Source organism: Arachis hypogaea, chromosome 19 (assembly GCF_003086295.3).
Source record: "Arachis hypogaea cultivar Tifrunner chromosome 19, arahy.Tifrunner.gnm2.J5K5, whole genome shotgun sequence".
NCBI classification, from domain to species: domain Eukaryota; kingdom Viridiplantae; phylum Streptophyta; class Magnoliopsida; order Fabales; family Fabaceae; genus Arachis; species Arachis hypogaea.
The window spans coordinates 10,955,670-10,967,634 of NC_092054.1; positions in this window are offsets into that span (position 1 = coordinate 10,955,670).

Here is an 11,965-nt window from a genome sequence, read left to right on the forward strand (position 1 = left end):
AATGACTAAAAATATCAATCATCAATGCTGTTTAAGAGCATTCATTTTTTTCTTTTTGGGTTAGTAACATTCATATTTTAATCAATCAACATGACATGTTCATTTCAGAATCATATTTTGGACCCTCAAAAGGAAAATCCAAATGTGAAAGCCCCTGGATGCTCCCTTTTGTTGGTTAAGATGTCTTTTCCTCCGTATTTCAGCGTTTACAAACGATTCCCTGCATTAAACTCGCCTACTATTTACCCTTCACAAAAATTCAACACACAAACTTTGTCTTCACTAGAACAATGTAAATTAAGGCATGGCCATTTTGGTCATTTTACAGTCTCTAGAATTTCTCGTCATGAGTAAGCCCCTACAAGCGATCTGTCGATTCTGGTAATATATGGGACCTCTTCATTATGAAAATTTGTTCGCTGCTACACATGAGCATCATATCATATACACTAAATAAATTACAATTTTAAATGAGTTTATCGATTTTATAAAATTCGTATTTTTTTTGTGACTTTACGAAATTTATACTAAGTCTGACAATTTTACGATTTAAATTTTGTTAAAATTTTACGTTTTACGTTCTTAAATTATTTTTTTAATTTTATGTAAAGTCTTGATTTTCTCTACCTTAAATGAAACTCTCTATCTATCTTTTCTCTTTTTTTTTTTTACACAATTTGAGTCATATTACATATAAAATTGATTTATTTTGTAAAATGTGACACTGATTAGGTGTTTAATTATTGTGCACAACATATATGCGAATAAAATACAAATAAAAATGAATTTGAAAATTTTCATTTTTGAGTATTGGAAAAAAAAAACACATGTTAAGAAATTAATTTAGGAGCGCATAATTTCAAGAATATATTATAGTGTCTGGATAAGTCACCAATATATATATATATATATATATATATATATATATATATATATATATATATATATATATATATATATATATATATATATATATATATATATATATATATAGTGTCTAGATTAAATTAGGTAGTGAAAAGAAAAAAAATAAAAAGATAAAGATTCTCTTTGATAGATAATTAAATATTTATTTAAAAAATATATATTATTTTATTTTTATTAATTCTTTAAAATAAATTATACACTTTTTTATTCTCTTCATATTAAAATTTTTTTATCATAGAATTATCTATTAAATTAACTCCATTTCTTTCTCATAGTAATATTAAATAAAGAATATTAAATTATTAAGTGCACTTACATACATAACAAGTGTCAATTGAGAAGTAAGAGCGTGAAATTGAATAAAAAAATTATTATTTTCTTAATTTTTTCTTTTTGTAGAATGGTATATATTTTCTCAATTTAATTGAATGATAAATAATTTTAACTAAATGTTTAGCTTAAAAATTGCCATTAAAAATGGGCAGATTATCAAAACAATTAATTAAGCATAAAGAGTTTAATTAATAATCATTGATGGTATAAAATTATATATATTTTATTTTGTCAATAAATTATATTAATAATATATATAACATGGTGCAAAAAAATTACACAATTCTGATAAGCATGCTATCCACTGCTCTTTGCAGATATTGTCTTCTATGTCTCTTTATATTCTGAATATTTAAATTGAAGCAAACACATCCCTCACCATTTTGTTTCATCTCCCTCTTCTATCTTCACATATTCATTTCCCTCTAAGCTTTTTATCTTTCTCTCTACTCAAATAAATTCCCCATTATCTATATATCTCTTCCCATCACTCCCTTATTTGAGGTTATTCCAACACATAAAAGATACAATAAGGGAGTAGAATAATAATAATAGTAGTAGTAATAATAATAATAATAATGGGAACTACTAAACTTGCCAAATTACTTTTGCTATTTTTCACCTTATTAACACTTGCTACTCCTAAAGTCATACAAGGTTATACTCATGTCTTTTTTTTTTCTTCTCTCATTACTTCACTTCTTCTTCTTCTTCATCTTCAATTGTTATATTACTAAACTCAATTCTATCATGTCTCACTTCTTTTACTTTCTTCTATCTCTTATATATGTTATTCTTGCTTATTGCTTTCCTTTAATTTAATTTCTTAGGATTTTAATATAAACTTTGCATTTAATTCTTTGTCATTATTATTTCACAAAGGGTTTATGCTTGAATAATGCAACTTTTACAATAATAACATTTGTTAAGATGAAAAGTTATTAATTAATTGTTTTAAAAAAATGTTAACCTTTTTTTGAATTTCCTATTTTCTACTATTATATATGTAACTTATTATAATATTATTATTATTTCACTAAATTATTATTGTTGCAGGAATTCAAACAAAAGGATTATTGGTCTCCCATGAGCACTCTTTTTCCCAAGCCCAAATAGAACAAAGTTTAAAGGTAATTAAATTATATTATTATATTATATGAAAATTTGAATTTTGTTAGAATCCCAAAGAACTGAGTTTGATGCAATAAGAAATAATTCAGGAATTGAAAATGAGGAATTCAAGGAGATTGATGATTGGATCAACAGCACCAACTTGCACTTACAATGAATGTAGAGGATGTAAGTATAAGTGCAGAGCTGAACAAGTACCTGTTGAAGGAAATGACCCAATTAATAGCCCATACCATTACAGATGTGTTTGTCATAGATGATATTATTAATTAATTATTAATTATTAATTATTAATTAGTTAGTTAGGTTAATTTTGTGTTTTAGCTTGAGATATTATTGTAGCTAGTTGTGGTTTAATTTATTTTATTTTATTATTATTATTATCTCCATAAATCATCCTAATCCCATGCATCCCCTAGGGAACTTATTATTTCTTTTTGGTTATGTGTAAGTGCAAGAATTGCAAAGCTATGATGAGTGCAATTGCTGAAAGATGAAAGCCTTCAATTCTTTTCTTTTTATTTTGAAAAGTTTTTCAAGTATACCGATACATCACTGTTTCAGTAATTTTAAATTGTTGATTTTAATTATATATTTATATATATTTTTTATAATTAAGATCACCAGTTAAAAATTACTGAAATATCAGTGTACCGATACACTTAAAAGTTTTTCTTTTATTTTATGTCTTTTACATTTCAATTCATATAGTATACTATTGTCATTCAATTAGTAATATATATGAAAAGCAAGTTGAAGTGTTGAATAATGTATGTTACTTAAATTAGAAGGATTCCTTTATTTTATTTCGTTGTTATTATATTACATTAATTAGTTTTATCTTCAATGCTTTAAATATTTGCTAATTTGTGAATATACTAAATATATAATTTGAATATAATTTGTTTTGTGAAAAAAAAAAAGCATATTATACTACTAGTGGTATATATGTATACTATTTAATTTATTAAAAAATATATGTAGATAATATTATTTAAGTATTTCCGCTGTTCATTCATTCTCAGATTTTCATATAGTAATTTTTTTTATCTCATTTTTATTATTTATTTAATTTTATCTTTTAAATATCCAATGTCATGTGAGTTCTAATCCCAAATTTAAACATTTTTTTGGAAGAATAAAAAAATATTAACAAACCCTAATTTATTGCAAAAATCTTTAGGACATTGTTTAATTAATCAGAACCATTGACATTTAGGTAGTATGTTATATGCATGCAGTATGATACAAGTATCTAAAAGCTTGGATTAATAGTTTCTCAATTAAGAATGGTCAAAGTTAGATATTAGTGTATGTGTAGAAGTATCTATGTCAATGAAAAAGCAAAGGGATTTTGAGGCATATACTCTATGAATGAAGAACGTAGAGCATTTGAAATTCACAAAAAAAAAATAATGAATGTGCACGCTTAGCCTGCAAGTTGTCACATGGCAATGGAATTGAAAGTGGTCCCTAAAGTATATATTATTAGACAAAAATGGCCAAGAGATCACATGGCAACTTAATTTATTTATTTGTTTGAATCTTCTTATTATTATTCCATCTTCACTAAGGGGCAAACATTAAATTTGTACAGTGCTGAATAAGGGCAATATAATATATATATATAGGTCCCATTTTTGTGTGTGTAAAAAGCAAACTGAATTTACCTAGCCACTGAAACCCTAAATATATGTTTGTTCTATATGCAATTGGCCTCATCTATATATATATATATATATAGGCTTTTTTATTTATATATGCATAGAAAAAATATTATTTTTTATAAAGCACATGTCTCAAAAATGTTTTTAAAATGTGCATAATCATTTTACGTCAAGCATTCACGAAATGGAATTAGCTTCTATTTTAAAGAAAGTATATGCATAAAATGGTGCACGTCAGAAAACTCATTCCAAAGAAAACAGGCACGAAATGGAGCAATTTATGTATACCAGCCACAAAATAGAATAATTCGTGACTTAGACACGCAAAATGAGGACTTCAATAGAACTGAACACGAAATGGACTACTCCTGTATGTCAATTGAGCTGAACACGAAATGACCACTCATATATAGGTGATGAGTCATATATTATTTAATTGTGTGCATAATTCATTCTACAGTTAATGTTTAATCTTAAATTAATTGAATTTCTTACTCCGTATATGCAATAAAATGTGATGATGATTATAAAATTAAAATTTTTTAACATTACACCAATTTGATGAGCTTTATTACTATTATCCCTATTATTATATTGTATATTCTCATAATTTGATGAGTTTTATTACTATTATTCCTATTATTATACTGTATATTTTCATGCTTTTAATGGATAACATTAAAAAATATTATATAAATTTAATTTTGGATCATTTATATAAATAAAATAAATGAAGCTCAAAATTATATATACTTCTATATATTGAAATTGAATCAACTTAATTTGATTTGATTTATACAATATATGATTTTAAAAGTAATTAAAATATTATATCAATTAAATTATCCTTTAATTTGTAAAATTAAGTGTAGAATAAACGTTTTGATGATATTATATGTTACTTCTAACTCTGAAAAATCCAAGTTTTAATTCATATGCCACTTTGAAAAGTTATACTTTATATTAACTTTTTTAACATCAAAAGTCTCATTTATGACTCTTTAGATACTAATGAGTCAAAGAATAATTTTTAATGAATTTTTAAAAATAATTTATTGTTTCATTTTGAATTTATAAATTTGTAAAAATGTAAATTTTTAAAATTTGAACTCAAATACAAAATTTGAATTTATATTTTTATTTGTTTTGATTTTTTTGATATTTTATTTGAATCTAAATTCGAGTATTTTTATTGATATTTATATTTTGAAGTTAATGAAAAATAAATCATTTATACAAGTAGTAAATTATTTCGTGTTCAGCTCCATTGAAGTTTCCATTTCGCGTGTATCAGTCACGAATTGCTCCATTTCGTGGCTGGTATACATGATTTGTTCCATTTCATGCCTGCCTCCCTTAGAATGGATTTAGGACTCCTCATTCATTCTCCCTTAAAATAGAGGCTAATTCCATTTCGTGAATGCTTAGCATAAAATAACCATGCGTATTTTAAGAATACTTTTGAGACATGCGCATTATGGAACGGAATAATATTTTTTTCATGCGTATATAAATAAAAAAGTCTCTCTATATATATATGATTTTGAGCACAAAAATCTTATCAATTCAGTAGTACAAATTATTATATATAATTCCTCTACCCAAATATATATATTTTCAGAGATGAGAATACACACCCCAAGGACGAAGTATGAACAATACACAGTGCAAAATGAGAAGTAGAGATTTAAGACCAAATTGGTGCACCCTTAAGATATATATATATATATATATAGAGTAGAGAATTAAGACCAAAATTTTCTTTTTTTGAAAGAACTAAATATTGTATTTGAATGAAAAGTAAATTTGTTTTTTGTGAATTGGATCAAATAAAGTCGAATTAAGAAATTTATGATGGGAATACAGCTAGATGAAAACTTAAATCCTACCGTATTTACCTATTGCGACCCTATGCTACTCTAACATTAATAAGACGAAATAAATAGGTTTTCTTTTGTTGTTACTTTTTTGTTTAGTAAGTTATGAACTTATTTAGTTTGGAACTATTTAGTTAGAAAATAGGACCAGATAGTTATATATCCAACTTTCTAAGGTAAAAATTCACCTGCAATCAATTTTACGAAAAATTGTTTAAATTACTATGATGTTATTATTTGATTTGATAAAAAAAATTAGTTTATTTTATATAAATATATTTTTTAAAAAAATCGATTTAGATAAATTAAATAATTTTTTAAAGATTTTTTTTAAATTTTTTTACATATTATCCCTAAATGATAAATTTAGTACGTTCTTTTTTTTTTATCTTTTTTGACCAAATTTTTTTTTAAATTTATTTTTTATTTTTATTTATTTAATTCTCGTAAAATATATGTACACATAATTGTTTAAAAAAAATAGAGTTTGGTATTCTGGAAAAAAAAACTCACGCCTTTTTTGTTTGTATAAAAATGGTGAAAGAGAAAAAATTAAGAATCCGAATGGAAAGTAGAGGAAAAAAAATTAAAATTCACATATAAGGATAAAAGGAGTTTGTGATACGAACAAAAAATTATAAATGATTCTATCTTTTTCTGTTTCATTTTGAACATCAAATAGTATAATGAGATAAACAGTTACGTATTTATTAAATAATTTTTATTATTGATAAAAAATTAAATAAAAAAAATTAAAAAATACATTTAAAATAAAAAATTTGATTAAAAAATATGAATAAGAAGAATATATCCAATTAAAAGTTTGAGATTAGTTCTAAAAAATTAAAAAAGAATAAATTTTAAGAGCATAACAAAAAAAGAGAGTAAAAATAAGTTATTTTTTTAAATTATTTTTTTTAATTAAATTATTTATTTACATAAACTGATTTTTTTAAACCAAATAATAACACGTATCAACAATCCAAAAATAACTTTATGTAAAGTTAACTGTATATGAAATTGACTATAAATAAATTTTTGCCATTTAATTATGTAAAGATTTTAATGTTTGTAATGCTTCAAAGTTAAGGTATATTAAGAATAATTAGAGTTAGGTAATATACCCAAATCATATATATTGGTTAAGATTTATTCGAAGATTCATGGAGCTTGAATTGAAGGGAGGGTATGGCTTATGTCTCTTCTTTTGAACATCAAGCTCCTCTAATTGCTCCCACAATTAACCATGTTATTATATAGCCAAACTTGATTTAAAAGAGATACAAATTCAGATATAGTTAATTTTATGTAAAGTTAATAGTTGAAAATCGTTAAATAATAATTTAGTTAAATTTTTTAAATTATTTAATGATAGTCAATTATCAGTTTCATATAAAATAACTGCACGGAGGGACGGATATACCGAGGCCTCGCCTTGCCCCCCACATTTTTAAAAAAAGATTAATAGTAATAAGTTATTAAGTATGATTTAATCTTTTTTAAATTTATTTAGTATTTAGTCTAATATAAATAAAAGTCCAGCATAACTTAAATATTAATAATTTCTAATATCTAAAATAATAAGTAACAATATTAAAAAAAATTTGAAAAGATATTATTATTAATATTTTTTAATTAAATAAAATTTTTTAAATCTCATAAAGTGGATTTTTTTGTCTTCTTGTTAGCGTCCTTCTTGATTCATTTGGTATTAATTCTCTCTGTTTCAATTATTACAATTGAGAGATTTTTTTCAATGATGAATATTGTGAAGAATAACTCATAAACAAAATGAAAGGTTAATTTCTTGCTAATTGCTTTTTAATTATATTGAAAAAAAAATTGCTAAAAATTTTGACACAAATTCTATTATCGATAAATTTTATGATACGAAAAATCGACCACTTCATTAATAAAAAATACATACAAATTTATATTTTAAAATATATTCTCTATTAATATATTTTTTGTAATACATTTTACATTATATAATTTTTTATATAATTTTTTAATATTATATATATATTATTGGCCCTTTCAATATAATATTTCTGTATCCGTGTACCTGAGTTTTTATCTTTGAAATATATATATAATACTCATGAATTGTTTTCAACATGAAATGAAGAATAATAAGGGTGAAAGTGTCATTTTGACGTACGTTTGATGAAGAAGTGTAGTTTCTAGTTTCTACTTTCTAGAGTGTACATAACGGTGCAATTAAAGCAAATTGTGTACGTGATGATAAGATGCGTAGTTTCTAGTTTCTGTAGTGTACATAACTCTGTATTGAAGAAATTAAAGCAAATTGTACAATTATTAAATAAAAATAGAAAAATTCTACTTGTACAAAACAAATTAGTCTTTAGTTAACCTTTAAATTTAATATTTTATTATTTTAATTTTTTAATTAATCATATTTTATATTTTTAAGAAACCACTCTTATTTTAAATGTTATTAACTAAAAAATCTCTAACTTCTTATTACTATAATAAAACATTTTCTTTATTTTCTCTCTTTCTCTTTTTCTCGTTCACACTCTTTTTTTTTTTTTTTACTAAAGATATGAATATTTGAGTTATTACTCATTAGCTTTTCGTTCACATTCTTTCTCTCTCTCTTTCGTAGAGATCATATCGTTCTCTCATCTAGCAAAGTTCTCCGCTTCAAATAAAAAAAAACTTATGTAAGTATTTTATCTAAATATCCAAAACTAGAATATCATTATAAACTCAGCTGGTCCAATTAAAAACAAACACATTCAAAATTATGTTGCCTTTGATTATTCAAAAAAAAAAAAAATAAGAACATAAACACATCCAAAATTATGTTACCTTTCATTAATCGGGAGAAAAATAAAAAATAATATAAACGCATCTAAAATTATGTTGTCTTTCATTAATAAAAAAATTAAAAAAAAAAAAGAAAGAAAGAGGAGACAAACCACTACAAATAATGTAGAATAATAAACGAAAATTATCTACACATCCAAAACAGTTTGATTACAAGCTCAGCTGGCTCCAATTAAACACATAAACACATCTAAAATTATGCAACTTTTCAGTAACCAGAATTAAAAAACAACAACAATATAAACACATCTAAAACACATAAAACACATTTAAAATTATACCACCTTTCATTAACTAGATTAAAAAAAATAAAAACACAAACACATCCAAAATTATAGTTTAATTAATTAGAAAAAAATAATAACAATATAAACACATCCAAAATTATGATGCCTTTCATTACTCGAGAAAAAAAAGCCAGCAAGAACAGCATAAACACGTTTATTAACAGAAAAAAGATAAAATAGGAGAGAGAAAGTACTACAAATCATGCAGAATAATGAACAAAAATTATTAACACAGCCACATCCAAATACCTGATGAGTGCTTCCGGCGCAGAGGGAGCGGCGTGGAGGAGGAAGGCGGCACGACAGAGCTGCGAGGGGGAGTAGCGCGGCATGACGGAGCTGCACAGGGGGAGGAGTGCGGTGTGCGAAAGCTGCGCAGGGGGAGAAGACCGACGCGGGAGGAGGAGAGTGCGGGCAGAGACCGGCGATGACGGCGACGAAGATGAGCTTGGAAGGAGAGGAATGCGACGTTGTGGATGAGCGCCGAGGTGGAGGAAGGCAGCGTCGAGAATGAGGGATGAGGAGGACGGTAGCACGGACAAATGACGGCGGAGGATGACTTCTCTAGGTTTTCAAAGTGCGCGCGTTGAGTTTTGAATTTGAGCCTCTGGATTATGGATGTGGGGTAAATGTGACTTCTCTACTTCTACGAGGGTTTTGAATGAGTTTAGTTAATAATTAGATGGTTTAAGGTTTATTTTAAAATTTTAAAATTAAAATTTTGAATTTTGAATAATTTGATTTTTAGATGTGTATTTAAATTATAATATATTAATAATTAAATATATTAAATCAGAAACAAAAATTTAAAATTTAAAATTTAAATTTTAGTTTTATTTAGTTTTATTTTAAATATGTATTTAATTTTAAAATGACACTAAATCTATTCACAATTTTAGATGTGTTTATTTTATTTTTTTTAAATTATTGTAATAAAAGACTGAATATTGTACCATTTTTAAAGGATACTAGTTGAATTGATAAAAAATAGTATTTACACCATTTTACAAGCATATTTTTTAAATATTTTTTATAGTATAAAAATAATTTTTATTTTTTTCTCGGTTTACACTAATTATTTTTATGTTTAATTACTCTATTGATCCCTATAGTTTTGCGAAATTTTCAATTAGGTCCCTATACTTTTTTTTTCTTTTAATTGGGTTCCTGCACCAATTTTTTTTTTCAATTAGGTTCCTCTTGGTAGTAATTGGCTTAGTTGTATAAGGACCTAACTAAAAAAAAATGGTATAAGGACTCAAATAAAAAGAAAAAAGTGTAGGGATTCAATTGAAAAAAAATTGGTGCAGGGATCCAATTAAAAGGGAAAAAAGTATAAGGACCTAATTAAAAATTTCGCGAAACTATAGGGACCAACAGAGTAATTAAACCTTATTTTTAATATAAAAATAAAAAGCATACAAAAATAGAACTTTTTATTTTTAATATTTGATTGGTAATGGTGTTTTTTTAAAATGTGGATTGTTAGGGTGTTATTCTCAAATGTGAAACCGTTTAACTAGAAAAGTAGAAATCGGACCGTCTGATTTATTAGAGGTACAAAAATCGGACAGTCCGATTTGTAGAGGTACAGAAATTGAACTGTTCGATTTGTATTAAAAAAATTAAAAAATTTGAGGTACAGAAATCAGACCCTCCGATTTATGTACTTTCCACAATTTTAAAAAACACAAAAAATTACAATGTTAAAGTATATCACTACTTTTACTTCCATACAAAAAAAAGCCTACAAAAATAATCAACATATATTTTTTTATTATAAAATATAAATTTTGATACTACGGTGATACCAACAATCATGGTACAGAAATGGAGTAAATCTCCAAAAGTGGTCCTGAGATTGACGTCGTGCACTAAAATCGTCTTTGAGATTTTAATTGCATCAATTACGTTCCTAAGTTTAAAAAAATTGTACCATATTAGTTCCTGATCCGTTTTTCATTAACGGCACGCTGACGTGGCTTGATGACGTGGATATTTGGTGACACGTGTCACCTCATGATTTGGTCACGTGTAACGGTATGATGATTTATTGATAAGCAACACATGACATGTTGATGTGGATGGTTATGCCACGTGTCACCATACTATTTTGCCACGTGTCGGGTTATGTCACGTGTCACAATTTTATTTGTCCACGTGTCATCCACTATGTCATCATTACATATGTATCAAATTGGTCTCTTACTTTGCATCAAATAACTCATTTTAATCCCTGAAATTAAATATCGTGTACCAAATTAGTCTCTTTGTTAGTTTGTTCTCTTTTTATTATAAATTCAAAATTTTTAATATCTTTAAATACACTATTTTAATTTTATATTTTCACAAGTTATTTAAATATAAGTGCTTTTATAAAATGTTTTAAAAATTTTAGTTTTAATTATACAATTTTTTTTACAATATTTTATTAAAAGAATTATATGAGATATTGATATTAATTTAGTAAAGAGTGTAAGTTAAGAGTATAATAATGTTTTTTAATACAAACTTTTTAATATTTAATACCTTAATAAATATTTTAAGAATACTTGATAAGGCACTTGTTAACTAATATAAATTTATTATTCCCATCCAAGAATATTCGATTCTTCATATAATTGACTTCTCACTAAATTAATAAGATAGATTTATACTGTCGATTATAATAATTTATTTTATCTATAACTTAGTTAGGCGGCCTTTTCATATATTATACTATTAATTAATATAAGCACTTATTGTAACCATGGTTTGAAAAATATTAAAACATATACAAATAAATACAAGAGACAATAATAAAGTTTTGGATTTTAGCTAACATGTGCTTTAATGATATAAGTTAAAATTATTAATTAAAAATTTATTATAAAAAATTATATAATAAAAA